The 18,984-nt window shown below is 59.1% G+C and overlaps 1 protein-coding gene and 1 pseudogene across 6 annotated transcripts in view; one reads left to right on the top strand and one right to left on the bottom strand.

Annotated features, from left to right (window-relative positions):
* ZBTB46 (zinc finger and BTB domain containing 46) overlaps positions 1 to 2,494 on the bottom strand; it is a 62,428-nt gene extending 59,934 nt beyond the window's left edge. For 5 of the 6 annotated variants that reach the window (XM_059705009.1, XM_059705003.1, XM_059705002.1 and 2 more), the window contains exon 1: positions 2,280 to 2,494. The gene's annotated coding sequence lies outside the window, so the exon portion shown is untranslated. Of the gene's footprint in view, positions 1 to 1,706; positions 2,198 to 2,279 lie in introns of those variants that run through there. The other variant, XM_059705008.1, reaches the window with a different exon arrangement.
* A 13,765-nt stretch (positions 2,495 to 16,259) lies between these two features.
* LOC132240124 (DNA-directed RNA polymerase III subunit RPC7-like) lies at positions 16,260 to 17,449 on the top strand (annotated as a pseudogene).
* Positions 17,450 to 18,984: the final 1,535 nt, after the last annotated feature.

Below are 18,984 nucleotides of genomic sequence, written 5' to 3'. Positions count from 1 at the left end.
GAGCGCCAGCTCCAGGCTCGGGGACCTTCCTGAACCCCTCGCACTAAGTGGGTCTGCTCAGCCCTTGGCGGCTGGTCTCAGACCTCTGGTGGAGAACAAAGCTGGAGAGCCTACAGCTGTCCCAGAAACACAGACCGCAGGGACAGAGTGGCCCAATTTCCCTTAATTTGAAAAACTCCACAAAAGGACAATGTTGTAAAGTTCACTCTGTTAAAATTTAATTCAGCTTAACATGTTTGTAAACAATACCTCATCCAGTGATAACCGCCATCACCCTCAGGACACTTCCTCCAGGGCCCTGTCTGCCTCCACCTTCCGGTGCTAATGTGTGATCGAGGAGCTGGGGTGCAAGGGGCCAGGGGCACCCTGATGCCTCTGCTGGCACCAGCCAGCCTGCCCACACCGGGAAGGAGCTGTGAACGCGTCCGCGCACAGCAAACACAACACTGCCAAACCCGGACAGAGGGCCTCTCATACAACCGCAGCTGAAGGCTGAGCGCGCCCTGTCCACGCGAGGCTGCGCATGCTGTCCTGGCGTGAGGAGGGCTGGGTCTGGGGTTTGTGAACGGCCTAGCCAAAGTACATTCCACCACTTCCCAAAGAACTCTCACAATGACCCTCCCCTCTCCTCTCCAGTAATGGATGTGGAAATGACTACTGGCTTTTAAGGGGACACAATGTTTAAGTTCCTCCTTCAATCTTCAGTAACTTCTGCTTAAATATGCCTGTCACTTGCTAAACCCTTTCTGGAATAACAAGGCATCCCAAAGTGTCCGTTGAAAACATCTGAAGCTATCAGAAACTATGCCCAACGGAAGGGTTCCACTTTGGCCAAATACTATTGTTTACTTCATTATTCACGTAAAAAGGAAACTTCCATACATTTCCTTCTGATGAAAAACTATTTTCCATTCTCAAAGAGTGGAAACATTGCCTCGTGCAGGCAGCAGGCGGGCCAGCAACAGAGAGCCCACAGTCTGTTACCCAGCCGGGAAGTTCCCTCTGATAATAGATCCAATAAGAAAGATTCTACAACCGGGACAGTGTAAGTGCGCCCAGTACTTGGCGCACAGGTGTCTGCGCCCAGCCGGTGCCGATCAGCATTCCTTTAAACAATGCGGGTGACAATCTTGCCCTGTGATCCAGGACAACTGCATCGCTGAGATTGCAGCAGGGAAAGCTGAGGAAATTCGCTGACAATCTCAAACTTTCTTTTGTTTATATTTCCTCGGTCTCAGAAAATACCTGTTCTTTGCCCCATTTGGTTTCCACCCAGGCTCCTCGCTTTGGTTAAGCCCTATTGTGCGAGGTCCTTTAAACCTACACAGAATGAATTTGCCAGCGGGGCTGAGGGTACCCCAACTAGCCAGAGCTCTCTGCCTGGCGTAGAAAATCCCCCATTTGACGTTGGGATTGAGTTGTCAGATACGGACTCCTGCTACCCTGTGAAACTGACATGTCTATTTACAAAGAAACAAAGACACTGCTCGCTGTGGACCCCATCCCTCGGCCCGCCCCGTCGGCTCCGTAAACCCCTCGCCACTCTGGGTGCCTCATCCCCTCCAGCTCCTCTAGCCACCCGGCCCCCAGGCCCCAGGGCCCAGATTCAGCCGGTAATTAAAATGGAGACGAGGCCGGTGCCCGGCTTCAGGGGGAGACAATGACCCCCAAGGCCGGGCAAAGCGCGGGGACCCTCCTGCACCCACCTCCCGCAGTTCCGGCTGTTGGCAAACTCGGCGCGGGCGGGTCCGGGTGCGGCTCGGAGGCGCGGGCGGGGGGCGCGAGGGACGGCGCGGGCGAGGGGTGCCAGGATGCCCCCGGGACATCTCCTGGGGCCGGGCGTTGACGCAGCAGAAATTACCAGCTGGAAAATTCCCCTTTCGGAGGTGACGGGGGAGGGACCGCGGCGGCGGCGGCGACAGGAGGCGCCCAGGGCGAGGGGCATGGGGCAGTCCCGCCGCTGCCAACGCCTCGGCGAGCAGCCCCGCGGGGACACCGCACCGCTCCCCCCGCCCCGCCCCACGCCACCTGAGCTCGGGGACTGGTGGAGGCCGGGCCGGGGTCGCTACCAGAGCCGCTGGAGCCAAAGCCGGAGCGCGCAGATCGCCGCCGGGAGGGCGCCCCCGCGGGGTGGGGCGCGGCGGGCGCTGGGCGGCCGGTGGCGGTGACGCGCCCGGGCTCCAAGCGGCCCCGGCTCCGAGCGGCCCCGGTCCGGCCCCCGCCCGGCCCAACCGCGACATGCCGGTCGGCCGCGCGGACAATGAGCCAGCGCCGCTTACCTGTGACCCCATGGGGCGCGGGCGAGGGCAGGCGCTGCGGCCGCCGGACCGGAGCCGGTGATCGCCGCCGCCGCCACCGGGCGAGCGCTGAGTCCGGGCAGGTCTGAGATGCGAGCTCGCCTCTGCTGCTCCGTCCGTTTGTCCGTCAGTCCGTCCGTCAGGCCGGCGCGCGCCCCCGCGCCCGCTCCAACCCCGCGGCCCCCGCCGCCCGCGCGCGCCCCGCCTGCGGACCCCGACCCCGCCCCCGGCGCGCGCCCGCCGCTGCTGATTGGCCCGCGCCGCGCCCCGGCCTCGGCCACCGCCCCGGGCCCCGCCTCCGCCGGCCCGGCCGCGCGCCCCGCTGCTCTCTCGACCCCCCGCTCGGCGCGGCGGAGCGGGAGGGGGCGCGGCGGGGGTCGGTCCTCCTACGTCCCCGCTCCGAGCGGCCGGACAGCGGAAGTGCGGGCAGGGGCTCGCTGGGCATTGTGGGTAGCCCCCTCCCCTGGGCAGGCGGGGCGGGGGCGGCCCGGCGGGGGTCTCCAGGCACCCGCGGCGCTTCCCGCAGCTCGGCACCGCCGAGACCCCCGGCGGGAGACTCGGGTCGGCGAGGGCACCCAGCCCCTGTCCGATGAGCGCACCGGCGTAGCCCCGCGCGTCAGTGACTCAGAGGCGCGGTCTCCGGGCCACAGGCTGTCCGCGCTCATCGACGCGCTGCGCGGCGCGCGTCTCGCAAACTTCGCGACTTACCCCGCGCCCAGGCGGCTCTGCGGGCCCCGCTCTGCGCAACCAGTGTGCTCCCACGGCCCGTGCCCTTGTGCAATCTGGGGGCCTGGGCACCGCACGCCCGCGCCGTCGGGGGAGCCTGAGCGCGCCCCGGGAGAGACGCGCCTAGGAGAGCGGGCCACGTCACTGTGCATGTCGCTGGGGCTTGGGTTTGACCAACTAAGGAGCACCGGCGGCCACACGCAGTGGTCCTTCCCGCCACTTGGTTTGTCCGGTGGGGTGAGGGGCTCGCACCCCTCGCATGCGATCACGAGCGCCGCTTCCCGGAGGGGCCTGCGCGTCCCTGCTCCCCCACGCTGTCCTGGAGCCCTGGCGTCATGGGAATCGTGGCCCCGCATTCCTGGCTGGCCTGTGCGGGGCCAAAGGCCACTTCGCTTCCTCTCCCGGGCGCGGCAGTGGGAAGGGAGGTGAGCCTGTGGCTGGCCAGCAGCGCAGGGGAGTCCAGCAAGACCAGCTATCCAATGGGGAGGCGCCCTGCCTCCCTGCGGGCCCTGCGCCGCGGAATTCCTGGGGAGGTGGGAGGCGGCGGGCCATTATGGATGCTTTCTCAGGATGTGAAGGAGGCATTCACTGGCTGGAGTGGGAGGGCAGGTCGGGTGGGCGGGGGTGGGGTGGAATTCTGGAGTGAACAAGCGGAACGTGGGTCTGGCAGCCAGCGATGGACGGCCGGGACACTCCCTTCGCTCCCGGCGGTGCCTGAGTGGCTGTGCAGAAAGCGCTGCTCGCTCGCAGCCCCCTCCCCCGCCTTTCTCTGGAGGACCCTCTCAGCCACATCCTCCTGGTCTAGAAGAACAGGTCCCAGTATCCTGGGCCTTGGCAGGGGGCCTGGGCTCAACTGCCCTGGCCCGTGGCTGCATCTAGGCCTCCAGGAGGGTCACCTGCTTCCTCCCTTTGAAGGGACAGAGGTCTTTCTGCAAGTGTCCCCCACCTGCCTACCTGGGCACAAGTGTAGCCTCAGAGGATAGGTGGCCGGGGAGCCTGGGGCAGCTTGCGGACCCCCCAAACCTAGGTGAGCCCAATCCCTGATGCCTCCCTGCCTCCCACAGTTTCTCCTAGGAGAGCTAAACGGACGGACACTCCAAGAACAGCCTTGCTGGCGAGCCGTCCACTGTTCAGCTGCCTTGGTTGGAGCACACAGTGGTTCAGGCGTTGCTCGGGAGGCCTGCCCACGGGAACCAAGCCAGGTCTCTCCAGGCCCATCCCACCTGCCAGCTGGGGCTTATGGTCCTGGTGGAAAGCCTTGCTGAGTTCTAGAGTGAGTCCCCAGGGCCCTGAGCCCCTCTCCTCACTCCCTTACCCTGCATGATGATGAATGAAGGTTCCTCCCTCCCTACAGCAGCCTTGCCAGTGATTATGGATTAAGACTCCCACTTTTCTGCTCCAAGAACCAACAGAAGGGCAAGTAGCCTGAAGATGAAGCTGATACACCAAAAGGCAGGACCAAAAACAGTCCCAGAGAGCCCTGAACAACCCATGCCTAAAGTCCACCCTACCTCTAGACGTTTATTGTTCTGTGAGTTAATAACACCCTTTACCACTTAAAAAAAGAAGAGCAACCCGGCCGGTGTGGTTTAGTGGTTGAGCATCCACCCATGAACCAGGAGATCACGGTTGGATTCCTGGTCAAGGGCACATGTCTGGGTTTCAGGCTCGATCCCCAGTTGGGGTGTACAGGAAGCAGCCCATCAGTTGTTTTTCTCTCATTGATGTTTCTCACTCTCTCTCTCTCCCCCCCCCCCGCCCCCTTAAAACCAATAAAAAAAATGTACTTAAAGAAAAGAAAAGTAAAGTCATAGCAGCAGCTAGGTGCCTGGAGCCAGCTCAGTGCCTCTAGTCTGACGGGGAGGTGCCGCAGCCCCACCCCGGGGACCCCCACTCGTTAGTGTCCAACACTAGCTAAGTTGATACAGGACCCGGCAGATGCCAGGCTAGGTGGCAAAGCCTCCTCTCTTGCTGGGGTCCCCTAAACCCTGCTGAAGGCGACATGCACTGCCCTCGGCCTGGCCCAGCCCCCAGAAGGGATCTGCCGCCTGACCGCAGCCAGCCCTCACTGTCCATGGATGGGAGGCCTCGGGGAAGGCAGAAGCAGCTCTGGGAACAGATGAGGACCAAGGGTGTGGGGTTGGCCGCAGTGATGCTTTTTGGCCAGGGCACCCAGTATCCAGGGCCAGCAGGGCCAGCGCATGGGTGTCTGGGAGGGCCCAAGGGCTAAGGTACCTGCCACGATGAGCTCTGGCTAAGCTTGGGGACAAGCCCGATGGACGACCGGACTCTGTGCTGCTGAAGGCTGCGTGGCGGTCATTCTGGAAACGCACCCCCAGCCACGCGGGTGAGTGTGGAACCTGCCCAAGGGACACCCTGATGCCTGGGGGGTGGGGGGCGGTCTGGGTCCTGGAGAGAACGAAAATCAGCAGGCCATGGCTAGGCTCACAGACCCAGGCCCAGAAGCCCTTCAGGTTCACAGAAGCACTTGCCAACGGCAGCCCCGAGCACGTTACCCGCCTCCTACAGACCGGGCCTCTGAAGGACAGGCTCGGTGGATGAGCCCCATGGCCAACAGGCCTCCCAGAGGGTCCTGGCACAGCTCCCGCCCTGTGCTCACAGCCCCCTGCCTGCCCTCCAACCCCACTTGGCTTCAGGGGGCAGAGGAGCTGAAGGGGACCCAGCCCCGTGCCCCATGTGGGTGTTCTGCTGCCACGGAGAGAGAGCAAGGACCCGTCTCCCAGGTCCCAGCTGGGAAGCAGAGCCTCGGAGGAGCTTTGGGAAAGATGATGAGATGATGAGAGGGACAGCAAAGATTCCTCCAAATGTTCCCTCCTAGGGTCCCCTGGTGAACCCCGCCAGGGCCAATACCACACGCCCCACCTTCTCCCAGGGCACAGCTTCCCCATCACTCCCACTGGGTTGTTGTTTTTGTAAATACATTTTTATTGATTTCAGAGAGGAAGGGAGAGGGAGAGATAGAGATAGAAACATCAGTGATGAGAGAGAATCACGGATCGGCTGGGTTTTCTAAAATCACCATCACTGGTCATGGAATCTGCCTGTTTCATCTCCAGCCGTCCCCATGGCAACAGCCCTGGGAGTCCTGCCTCTCCCCAGGAACTGCCCAGAACCTGTGCCTGCCCTCTCCAAGCCCCTGCTGGAAGCCTCCAGGGAGGGTGCAAGGCTGAGGGCCGGCAGAGAGAAGACAGCAGGCCTGTGGGCCTGGGGCTGCCGGTAGGAACCCCCTCTGCACATCCTCCTGGGTCCTGCAGGCCACAGGAGCGGCGGAGGGCAGCAGAGCCCCACCCTGAGGCGGAGCCTGTCTGCTGCCAGCTGGCCCTGCCCTCCTGCTGGGCCTCCCGGAGACCACCCTCCAGAGCTGCTCTGGGCCAGGGGCTACCGGCCAACCCACGGCGGCCCCACCCCACAGTCCTCCTGGCCTGCGCCCCTGCCAAGCCCCAACTGCCACTCCAGCTGCCACCGCCAACTGTCGCCCCGTCTCTATTCCAAGTCTCACCCCCAACCGTCCTTCCAACAGGCCACTCCAACTGCCAGCCCCTTCCTTCCTGAGCCTGGTTCCCTCCACCCCCCAGGCCCTGGCATGAGGGCTCTGCATTCCAGACCTTCCCTCCAGGACAGGCTGGGCATCACCTACCGTGTGCCCAGGAGAGTTAGTGTCAGAGGATAGGGACAGAATGCAGGAGAAGGGGCTGGGAGCTGAGGGCCACCGACAGAGGCAGGGGAGGGAGAGGGCAGGGCCACAGGGAGGAGGCCGGGGGCAGTGCCAGCTGCAGCGAAGACCAGAGCAGGGTACGGGACGGTCAGTGCCTAGTCTGGGCCCGCCTGGGGGCTACGAGTGGTGCTGGGGCCTGTCCTCTGAGGGTTTGTGAGCACCTCAGCCTGACCAGCATCCTTGGCCTGGCAGTGGTCAGGAAGGCACTCGTCTCTCCAGCCAGGCCTCTCTCCAGGCCATCAGCCTTCCACAGCCTCAGGTGGCCCCAACTTCCACAGCCTCAGGTGCTGCCAACAGGCCCTGCCCTCCTGCTGGGCCTCCCAAGACCACCCTGGCACCCTGCGTGGACCTGGTCCCTTTCTCCCTGACCTCTGGCCACCTCTAGAGCCTTAGTCTTGGCCTTGCTGCCACCCTGGACCCTGTGCGGCCTTCCTGATCCCCACTCGTCTCCACATGGGCCTCCACCTGCTTCTGCTGGGCACTGAGCAGGCACCCTACCGGAGCGGGTCCTAGCCAGGCAGAGCCGGAAGACACTGCCGCCTATGGCAGGTGCGGGCCTGGGGCTGTAATTCCATCTCAGGAGGGTTCTGGAAACTGGGAGGCGGCAGGGGACCAACCTGGAGCAGGGTAAGTGGACCGGGGCTCAGTCCCTGCTGGAGGCCACAGCTGCTCCCCAGGCCGGGCTCACATTGCAGAAGCTGCTGATCGCTGCCGATAGCCATGCAGGTGAAAGGGACACCACGCTCCTCAGTGTCCAGAGCTGCTGGACTGGGACATGGCGGGCAGGGGGGGGGGGGGCGGGGGGGCGGGGTCATATCCGCAGAGCCAGACCCGTGTGATCCTGGGAAGAGGAGGGAGACGGCACATTTGCTGGGGAACTACTGACAGGTCTTCCTCACCGGCGTTCTGGTCATGTGCCCAGAGGACCTCAGGAAACGGGACTGCCATGTGGCATCTCGGAGCAGAAGGACAGTAACAGAGAAATTAGTAACATCCAATCTCATCTAAGAAAAGTGGATGCGGGGGTCTCAGTGTTGACAGACAATGTGGGAGACGACAATGTGGGGAGACTGACGCCGGGAAGGGGCCCATGGAACTCTGTGCTTGGCAATGCTCCAGCTGCAGATCTAAATCTCGCCAAAGAAAAGGTTTCTTTTTCAAAAGCAAAACCTTCAAAACCCAACCAATCATCAACCAAGACCTCAAGCCTCCTCCTCAGGCCCCAGTGTCGGGTGTCCATCAGCCTCCCGCAAAATGTGCTTTGTGCAGGAGTGTCCACGCCGCTGCGTCCCGCATGCCTTTCCCATGCCTCTGAGTCAGGCCAGCTCTGGACTCTGGGCAGGAGTTGCCCGGGCCCAAGCCTCAGGAATGAGGACAAGAGCTTCTGGAGGGGCGTGCGGGCCTTGGCTGTGGAGGAGGGCGGGCCGAGACCCTGAGGACCGTCCAAGGCCCCGGGCCGACACGCGGGCGAGCAGGCTGCGGGCTGCCACTGGCCGAGGAAGACAGCAGGGCTACCAACGAGGACTTCGAAACAGGAGGCAGACAGCCTAATAACGGCTTCTAGGGGCCCTGCCAGGAGCAAACGCAGGAGGTGAGGGGAACCCAGCGAAGTGGCTGACTGTCTTCAGGACAGGGAGCCGGAGGGGGCCGCCAGGTGCCAGGTGCGGAGGGAGGCCAGGCCTTCAGGTTCAGCGTGAGTGGGGGAGGCCTGGAAGGGCATGGAGCTGGCCTGGGTCCCCATGACAAAGGGGATCCCTCCCTGCCGTCACTGGGACAGTGGTGTTGAGGTGAAGAGAGGTCATTGACAGTGGGGTAACCTCCAGGCACTCTCCCTCCTTCTCACTGGGGCTTTCAGACTGTCACTGGGGCAGGGGCCAGGACAGAGCCTGCTTGGGACCGCTGGGCCCCAGGAGCTCCCACAGCTGGGCCTGGAGGAAATGCGGTCTCGGATTCCTGGCCCAGACCCCAGCTGGCCCGGCCTCCCTTCGCAATGATCCCCAACCTCTGACCCCAACAGCCCTCCCAGGATTCTCTCCCCTGGCCAGCTGAAGGTGGGTACCAGGGTCTGTTCTCTGGGCCTTGGGGTCCTCATTAAGATGGGTGAGGTGGTCCTGGTCAGTGTGCCAAGTGGTAAGAGCATTAGCCTGTGCACCAAAGGGTTTCAGGTTCGATTCCCGGTCAAGGTCACATGTCTGGGTTGCAGATTCGATCTCCCACCTGGTAGAGGCTCCTGCAGGAGGCATCCAATGGAGGTTTCTCTGTCTCTCTCTCTGTCACCCACCGTTCCACTCTCTAAAGATCAATGGAAAAAATATCTTTGGGTGAAGATTAACAACAACAACAACAAAAAGATGGGGCAAGGTGACCTCTAGTCCTTCCCAGGTGGGACCAGCCCTGGATGGACACTCCCTTCCCCCTGCGGCTCCAGGATGAAGTCAGCCCTCACCCCTAACTGGGGTGCTACCTCCCACGGAAGCCAGCACAGCTTTGCCTCGGGGTCCCCTCCAGGTCAGCACAGCCAGAAGGGAGGAGGAAACATCTAAAATGAAATAGAAAACCGCTTCCTCCCCCCATCATGGATGGTTGGGCATCCCTCACCCCTGCCTCCCAGCCTGCTCAATGCCCTCCCCACCCATCCTCCAAGCTGCTCCTGAGCTGACCTCAGGACCCCCAAATTCCAAGCCTGCACACCCTGCTGGGATGAGAGAGCGCCTGCTGAGCTGGCGCACACACTTCGGCCTCTGCTCACCACCAGCTTTGTGTGCCCAGCAGGCCAGCGCTCAAGTACAGCGACCCTCACCCACCCCAGGGCCTCCGCTCCTGCACCTGGAATGCCCGCCCTGCGCCCTCATCCAGTGACTCTCTGTCCCTCAGCCCTCACTCTCAGCCCTGTTCCCCACCCCCACCCCTGCCCCGGGAGAGGACCCACTTAGAGCCCTGCTACTGGCCACACCCCTGCGCTGTTTGTCTGTCCCTCCCCCCTCCCTCTGCTCCATGTCTGTCCCCCTTGGTGTCCTGGTTCTGCAGGCTCGGGGCCAGCCTGGCCAGTCTGAGATCCTCACCAGCTGTGTGATTGGGGTCACTCACTCCTCTGAGTGTCCGTTTGCACCTGAAGAACCTACTGATAGAGCTTAGCCGGCTGAGCAAGTGGCACAACACAGAGCAGCCCCAGGCGCTCCCTTTGTCAGCATTATTGTCCTAAGAAGGGTAGGAGGGTAGCCAACACCGGAGAGGCAGAGAGGCAGAGAGGCCACTGGCGAAGGGTGCAGGGCTGGCGGACCGGACCGAGAGGGGCTCTGGCTTTCTGCTGCATTTTCTGCGGGGGTGTGGGCTGGAGGTGCCCAGAGCTGACAGACCCTGGGAGAGGTCAGCTAGAGGAGAGGTCATGCTGGCCTGGGAGAGGCCATCTTCCCAGGGTGTGGGGTGTAGCGCAGTGACTGACCGTCACCATAGGCTCAGGTAGCGCTGGAGGGGGAATCCAGGGTGAGGAACTGGAGGGGCCCAGGACCTTGGCCAAGGCCTTGGGAAAAGGGGATGTCCTGCCCAGGGGGTCAGTGGTGGAAGGAGCTGGAAGGAGGAACCTTCCCACCTGGTGTGACCACCTCACCTCACATCACCGACCCTGCCAGGGTCCAGGGCTGCTCTGAGCCCCTGCCCTGGGTCACGTCAGCGCTGTGCCATCAGGATGGCAGAGAGTCCTCAAGAACCAGGTTTACCGGCTACAGTTGCTACAGGCAGCCGTGTGGGGCTCTAGTCCCTCCTCCCCTGAGGGTCCTGGTGCCTGGGTGGTTTTGAAAACCAGAGACTGGAGGTCTTATCAGATCACAGGTTTTCCTGAGGAAGGAAGGGTGGGTGTGGGCCTATGGGTTGGAGTGCCTGCTCTGGGCGTGCCTGGCCTGGTGGAGGGCACATATGCTGCCCATCCCCCCCTAGGGGACCCCAGCCCAAGACCCAGCCCCACCGTGGACAAACAGACCCCAAAAGCTGGAGAGACCTGGTAAGCAGAGCTCAAATGCCAGGAATCCCTTGGGGGGTGGGGGGCACTCCATGAAACCATGGGCAAATTCTAGCATTTCTGAGAGACTCCATGGTGCCATCAGAGCCTCAGGGGACCGATGACCAGCGAAAACCACAGGGTGCCCACTGGCATCGCACTTAGCTTCACCTGAAACCACATGCTCAAGTGTTCAAAGCCTCCTCGCTTGCAATAACCCCAAACTGGAAGAACCCACATACCCATCACCATAGTGCAGGCGAATGAAGTGTGGCCTGCCACCCGTGGAATCTCACAGCCGCTACTATGAGCCACATGGACTCCCGGCGCCATGCAGACACCACAGTGTGTCACGGGCGGAGGGGTGGGGGGGGGAGGAACAGAGCTGCTTCCAAGACAGACAAGCCCAGAGGAGTTAATAGGATCAAACAGTGATGGCCTTTGGATGTGGGCCCCCGGGGGCGCCCAGGGCTGGCAGTGCTCCTGGTTTCTTATCTGGGTGCTGGTGACAAGACAAGTTCAGTTTAGGATGCTCACTGAGCATGTTCCTAATGGGTGTGCACTCTTCCATATGTACGTGGTCTTCAATCCAGTTACACAAAACCCTCCACTGACCCTCCTGGAGGGAGGCGAGTGTCCTGGGGTCCTCTGCTTCCCTCCAGCATCTCCAGGACCCTCGTGCAGGGAGCAGGCTGATGGGGTTGGCAGGGGGCAGGGAGGGCAGCAGACAGCAGCCCCTGGTGAGGCTCTGGGGCCCTTCCTACCTGTGGGGACTGAGGCTGGAGCAGGCGCAGGCCAGGCTGACTGCCCAGGGCTGCCTCAGCCTCTCTCTAAATTAGGCCAGAGGAGCCACAGGGTGGGACCCGCAGCCAAGCAGATGAGGCCAGGCGGATGCGCTCACCCTGCTGGAGCCTGGCCTGCTGGCCTTGGAGCCAGCAGACAAGACTGCCCACCACCCACTGGGCCAGGAGGGCCTCCCGCCCCCTCCCTCTGGCCTCTACCCCTTCCTCTACCCCTTCCTCTTCCAGAGGCCCTGGGGTTATTTTTAACTCAGCTGAGCTGCCTGCACAGAAGGTGGACAAAGGGGGGCCAGCAGCTGCCTTCCTGTCCCCCCCTTCCTGGGGTCCAGGCTTTCTGGGGGGACTGGTCATTCTTGACACTAGAGGGGAAACAGCACTCCATCCCACATGTAGAGACATACACAGAAGCCACACAGATCCCCAGGACTCAGACACACGCCCGGTACAGATTCTAACACACTCGTTGGCAGGCGCGGGCAACATGCCAGACACGCAGATTCAGAAGACACGCAGACAGACATGCACTCAGCCCTACCCAGGCACCTAGCCCTGGAGACACACAACACACGGACAGACACACACCCACAGATGCCCAAAGGCCACCAGCTGGGGCGGTAGGAGGACCCTCAGGTCCCGTTCATAGACTGATGTGGGGAAGGGCCCACAGTTGGAGGTATTCAGCCCCCTCTGTCCTGCTCCCCAAGAACCAGTGAAATTTCCCTGCAGCCCACATGGGGGTCCCTCAGCTTCCTTCCCACCTAAGACCCCCATGATGAGGGGCAGGGCTAGAGCTGAACTGAGTCCCACCCCTCTCCCTCACATGCTCACTCACAGGCTCAAGACTGGAAACCCTGGGAGAGACGGGGAGGCAGTTTGTGGAGAGGTGCCTCCGGGCATGCCCTTCCTTTCCCTGCACCCCACTTCCCCTCTCCTCCCCCAGCCTTTGTTTGGTGGAGCAGCTAGCCCCCACCCCACTGCCCTGGAAAAACCCCAGGTGCTGGGCTGGGGCCTCTGTCCCCTGCATCCGGGCCCAGGGGGTGGAGGGAGCTGGGGAGTGGAGGGAGCTCAGGACCCAGTGGTAAGGGCGGCCGGCTGACGTCCAACTCCCCTCCACACCCACACCCGCACATCCACCCTGGAGGCCCCAGGGATGGAGGAGGGTGGGGAGCCGGCCTGGAGGACAGGACATCCTCTTGGCAGGACACAGGACGCCAGGCCGGAGGTTCCAGCCCCAGTCAAGGCCACAGGGGGAAAAGGTCAGTGGGGCCTGGGGCTTCCCACTTCCAAGGTGGACCAGCCCCCCAGCCAGCCTAAGTGACTGAGCAGTGACTTGGAGGACAGCAAAGCCAGTGCCAATGAGATACCCTGACCCCCCGAGGCCCCACCTTGGCCAGCCAGGGTGTGGAGCACCCACACACTCACCCCAGTGGCACCAGCCCCAGGAGAGCATGGGAGAGACACGGTCACACAACGTGGGGAACCTCCACTCATAGGCTTGCCTTTACCTCCCGCTTGGGAGCCCGCTCCTCAGGTGAATCCTGGGCACCCTGCTCTAGGGGGTAGGCCTCAGCCTGGCCTTGGCCCTCCCTCGCTCAGGACAGGAACCCAGGGACAGTCTAGCGGGTGAAGGCCATGGGGACCCCTTGCTCCTGCACCTCTCCTACGGAGAGCCACAGAGCCTGGCCTTTCCTGGGCCAGGACCACTGGCCAAGACTAGCTGACCATGTGCTCACTGGTCTGGGAGTGAGGGTCCAGGAGATGCTTGAAGGCTGCAGTCAGAGGACTTCCTGCGGTTGCCACATCCGGGCAGCCAGGTCCTCTGCTGGTGACTGCTAGCTCCAGACCAGAGCACCCTGCGTGCTCGGGGAGACTGCAGAGTCCCCCCTCCTCCCACACCAGTCTCATGGCCAACACAAGTGCCCGCTGGTCATTTGCTGGAGCTTCTGCTGACCTGTTCTAGTGACCTGTGCAGGAAGTAATGTCTCACCTAAAACAGCCTGTGAAAATGAACCACCTCAGCACACAGCCCAAGTCTGGATTTGCCTCTGTTCGCCTAAAGTTGAAATTACCAAAGGGAATGGTAAGCATAGTTAGTTACCACACAACCATCAAGTCCACTCCCGGGTGCCCACCCAAGAGCATGGCACCTCCGCCAAGAAGCCAGCCACCCAAACCCAGCCCTCCCCCCTCCCAGCCCTTGCCTCCTCCCTGTCACCTCATGTGTTTTATGGCTCCTCCCAGGCTTTATGTCAGGGGTCCTCAAACTACGGCCCGCGGGCCACATGCAAATACAAATATTGTATTTGTTCCCGTTTTGTTTTTTTACTTCAAAATAAGATATGTGCAGTGTGCATAGGAATTTGTTCATAGTTTTTTTTTAAACTATAGTCCGGCCCTCCAACGGTCTGAGGGACAGTGAACTGGCCCCCTGTTTAAAAAGTTTGAGGACCAACAGATTGTCAAACTGCAGCGGGAAGGCCGGGGAGGGTTGGGGGGCAGGAGGTAGGGGGGGTAAGAGATCAACCAAAGGACTTGTATGCATGCATATAAGCATAACCAATGGACATAAGATACTGGGGGATAGGGGAGGCTAGGGGACTGTCTAGGGCGGGGGGAAAAAATGGACACATATGTAATACCCTTTGTAATACTTTAAGCAATAAAAAAATAAAAATAAAAATAAAATAAATTAAAAAAAAAGTTTGAGGACCCCTGCTTTATGTCTTCTTAAAAGTCAAGCTTTGTTGAAGTATAATTTACATACAATGAATTCACCAATTTCAAACATATAATTTGATGAGTTTTGACAAATGTATAAGTTATGTAATCACCCCTCTTGTGACACAGACCACTCGTATCACCCCAAAAGCTGCGGAGCCACGACGCTCATCCTCTGGGCCAGGGGTGGGCAAACTTTTTGACTCGGGGACCACAATGGGTTCTTAAACTGGACCGGAGGGCCGGAGCAAAAGCATGGATGGAGTGTTTGTGTGAACTAATATAAATTCAAAGTAAACATCATTACATAAAAGGGTACGGTCTTTTTTTTTCAATAGTTTTATTCATTTCTAACGGGCCGGATCCAGCGGGCCCTAGTTTGCCCACGGCTGCTCTGGGCCCTGCCGACCCCAGATGTGCTGTCACAAGGGGTCTTTTCCAGGACTTCCCATACATGAAGCCACACAGTGCCTGGTTGCCCGAAGGCTGTTGCAATGCGCTCTTTGTGAGTAGTTTGCTCCTTTTCTTTTCATCCTGTAGCGGCCCCCAGTCTGTTGGTCAATTCGCCAGGGGATGGACACGGGCGTTTCCCAGTGGAGCCGTCAGGACTCATGCCGCGGGCGCAGGCTTTAGGGCAGCTCTGGGTGTGAGTGTCCACATCTTTGGGGTAAATCCTAGCAGTGGGGTTGCTGGGTCATCCATTGTGCTTCATGTTTTCTAAATCTTTTTACATGTTTGTCTTCGGTCTCTCCACCACTGTAAGTTCCCCAAGGGTAGGTCCTCACCTGTGTTGCTTGTTGCCATGACCACAGCCCAACAGGATGTCCCAAATAGCTTCTATTTTTTATATATTTAAGGCCCGTCACCTATGTCGAGGTGCGGGGGTTCCCATATAGGTGCTGCTCCTAAGCGGGACATGCACAGGTGGTCTGGACCATCCGCTTGAGGCTTGCGCCAATACCTTCTGGTCAGACACGTTCACAGAGACAGCACCGAGATCTGAGCCGAGCCGGAGAAATTACACACAGACAAACAGGTTAGATGCAAGCACACAGGGGCTTTATTTACCAGTCCCTGACGGGTCTCAGACGCTGGGAAGGATCCACCCGGCGATGCTCGCTGACACACACAAAGGGGTATTCGCCGCCTTTGGCTGCTGGCTCTTTCGTCGGTCGACAGTTAATTGGGCAGAGTTTCGTGCTGGGAACTGAGACATGAGCACACACAGGTCCTCACGCTCTGGAGACAGGAGAGCTGTGCGCTGCTGGGTCAATCAGACTGTCTGATTATATACCCCTCTGTAGACGCGGTCTTTGTTGGGGTGTGTGCTATCAGCGGCTGCCATGTGTGGATCCGCCCGGGGTCTGCTAATCTATGGGTGTGTACAGGCTTTGGGCGTTCCCATCAGAGAGGTTGTTTTCCAGGACTAGTGGGGTTACCAGGGTGCATTCTTGGGTCTCACACAGTATTCCTATATCTAACATTAGGTACTATAATAATTACTATAACGGTCCACACAGGGTTACACACTTTAAGTCTTACATTCTAAGGTCCTAACATTAAGTACCATAATGATTACTATAACACAGGATTCCTCATGGAGATATATTCTTGACAGATATCTGTCCACTGGTGAATGAGTGAAGGATGGTGGTGCCTCTGATGGTGGACTTGGGTGATACTGCTGGGGAAGTGAGGTAGCGAGGTGATGAGCAGAATGGGGGTGCTGGGGAGGTGCTGCCGTGATGGACATGGGCATCTGTAATGGTGAAGGCTGGGAGGCCTCCTTTGTCCCTTTTTGGAGATTTCAGGTACCAATGTTACCCAAGAGCTGCCTGAGTCAGAGAGGGCTCCTCCCCTCCTTGGCTCTTGTCACACCTACGAGAAAGAATTCAGATGAGTGACAGAAAGCAGTGTGGAAGCAAGGCGAGTGAATTTATTAAGAGCACACTCAGCAGGTTCCAGGTTGGCTGCAGCCTCGGCTTCGCATGGGGGAGGGGCGGCAGGGGGTTCTCATTGGATCTCTGAAATACCCAGGCCTCTTCCACCACAGCCAGCCAGGGCGGGGGCGGGGCCATGGCCAGTTGACCTTCAACATGGAGGCCGTGGGCATGGGGAAGGGGGATGCTCTGCCCTCACCCACACTGCAGCCTTCTCCACTCTCCCCCTCTCCCCCCCAACAGTTCCGCCCCATGCCTCTGCCCTTGGGAGAAGGGGAGTATGTCCTGGCGCTGAAGCAGGAGCTGCAAGGATCCATGAGGCAGCTCCCCTACTTCATCCGGCCAGCTGTGCCCAGGGGAGGTGTGGAGCGTTACTCAGACAAATATCAGATGTCAGGGCCGACTGACAGTGCCATCGACTGGAACCCTGATTGGCGATGTCTGCCCCAGGAGCTAAGGATCCTAGTGAGGAAGCTACAGGAGCGGACCACCATTCTACTTCCAAAGAGACCCTCCAAGACCACAGCATATAAAGGAAGCAGTACAGAGACTAGAGACCCCGGAGAAGGAGGTGGAAGCAGCAACTTCAGAGGGAGCTGAGATGGAGGAGAAGGAAGAGGAGTACGATGAAGAACACGGAGAGGGAACTGATTACATCAGGTCATATTTCGACAATGGAGAGGACTTTGGGGTTGACAGTGATGACAATGTGGATGAGGCTATCTACTGAGTAGGGACCCTAAACAGCACCTTGGACCTTCGCATCTTTCTGATTTAGGTACAGAGAGGCACTGTCCCTATTACTTGGTTTTGTGGACAAGATCTTTTGCTCAGTGTCCAGACAGCCTGTTCAGTCTATGGAGACGGAAATGGAGAATGGCGACAGACGGCTCTTTCCTACCCTTCCCCTCCCTCTACCTTGTGTCACTTCTGAGATCTTGGCGAAAAAGCAGAGGGCCAAGGTCTACTTGTATGAAAGGGAAAGAGGCTGAAAGAAGAACTGGAATTGTTAGTCTGAGACAGCTGTACACATGCCCTTACCCACTTTCTATAGTTCTTTGTGGGGAGAACTGGGGGTGGGAGCAGTTAGGAGGGGTAAGGCCAGTTTTATATTTTTAAGTAAAAACAATTTTTTATCTGTCAAAAAAAAAAAAAATACACTCAGCATAAAGCACAAGCCGGCAACTCAGCTAGTCTGAGTGCCCTGCCTGGTAGGGGGTTCAAGGGTTATATACTTTTTAGCCCTATAGGTTTCAAGGTCCCCCTTTTATTTATTTTTTATTTTTTTAAATATATTTTATTGATTGTTTACAGAGAGGAAGGGAGAGGGACAGAGAGTCAGAAACATCGATGAGAGAAATATCGATCAGCTGCCTCCTGCACACCTCCTACTGGGGATGTGCCCGAAACCAAGGCACATGCCCTTGACCGGAATCAAACCTGGGACCCTTCAGTCCGCAGCCCAACGCTCTACCCACTGAGCCAAACCAGCTAGGGCCAAGGTCCCCCTTTTAGACTGTTGCAGCTTTCCCCAGAATTTAGAGAACATCTGGTGATTTTACTGTGGCAAGTCCTAAGACTGCTTGACTTCTTTGTTCAGTGGGTGAGATAAACTCCCCCATTTTTTTCCCTTCTCCTCCTCTTGCCCTAGCAGCTGTCCATCCTGCCTAACGTTCTCCCCTCAAGTGATACCATCCAAATGCTTTTGGAGTGTCTATTTGTCCCCAGACTTCACCTGTCCTTGGGTGTAGCTGCCAGAAGTGGGTCTTTGTTCTCTTTCCCAGGCCAGGGCGATGGAAGCTATGTATTATCAGGTTAGGGAGGAGGGTATAAACCATTTGCTCTCAAGTGCCCTTGTTTGGGGAAAGATAAGGTCTTTCGATACACAAGCTGGCTGCAAGTTCCCCCAAACTGTTTAGCCTTGTTAAATTTTCTTGTCTCAGTTTCCTCAGTCGCTTGCCCAGGAATTTTCCTAGCTGCTTACTCTCCTGCCTCACCAACATTCTACACTCACTGGGAGACATCATGAGGGCCCCTCTTCAAATGCCTCCTCCTCTTTACCTTGGAGACATGCAGCCGCCCACTCCGTCACATCACATCTCGGAGCGCGCTGTCCTGAAAACCCACACCTACTTGGAAATGGTTTCCACCTTCTCCCTCTGTGGCCACGGCCCTCAGCTTGCCCAGAGCGGTGGCACCTCGCCAAACCCCCCGGCTCCAGGAACAACCCTTTTTTCTCCCAACACGCAGCCTTCCCCTCTCTTTGGCTTCCTTCTTACCCAGTTTAGATTTCATTTTTTTCTTTCAAAAATACAGGAAGTATGAGCATTTCTGCCCTCTCATGGCATCACTTGGAGAAACCCCAACCACCCACTTTCTCCTGCCAATACCTAAGCCACTGCTCACTGCCGGGAAAGTCACCCCAGGAAGACTGGTGCCACCAGAAGGCCTCCCCTGGAGTGGACCCTCGACACCCCAGATCCCCCATGTTCCTCCAGGGCCACTCTGCAGTGCTGCTCCCACACCTGGAAGCGAGGGCGACCTGTGCGGGCACAGCTCTTCTGCCTTCTGGAGACTTCCCTCCAGCCTTAACACTCCCCACCAGCTCTTCCGCCAGGAGGCAGTGATTTCTCTGAAATGCAAACGTGAGTCTGGAACTTTCTTGCTAAAAGTCTTTCTGGTTTCTGAGAAGTAGCTTTCTTTCAACTTGCTCACCCATCTACAGCCTCATTCCTGCCCACCCGGCTCGCTGCCCCCAGCTTCCAGCCTGGTT

This window comes from Myotis daubentonii, chromosome 8 (assembly GCF_963259705.1).
Source record: "Myotis daubentonii chromosome 8, mMyoDau2.1, whole genome shotgun sequence".
NCBI lineage: Eukaryota > Metazoa > Chordata > Mammalia > Chiroptera > Vespertilionidae > Myotis > Myotis daubentonii.
Note: the sequence above shows the minus strand (reverse complement) of the source record. Positions and strands in the feature narration are given on the sequence as shown.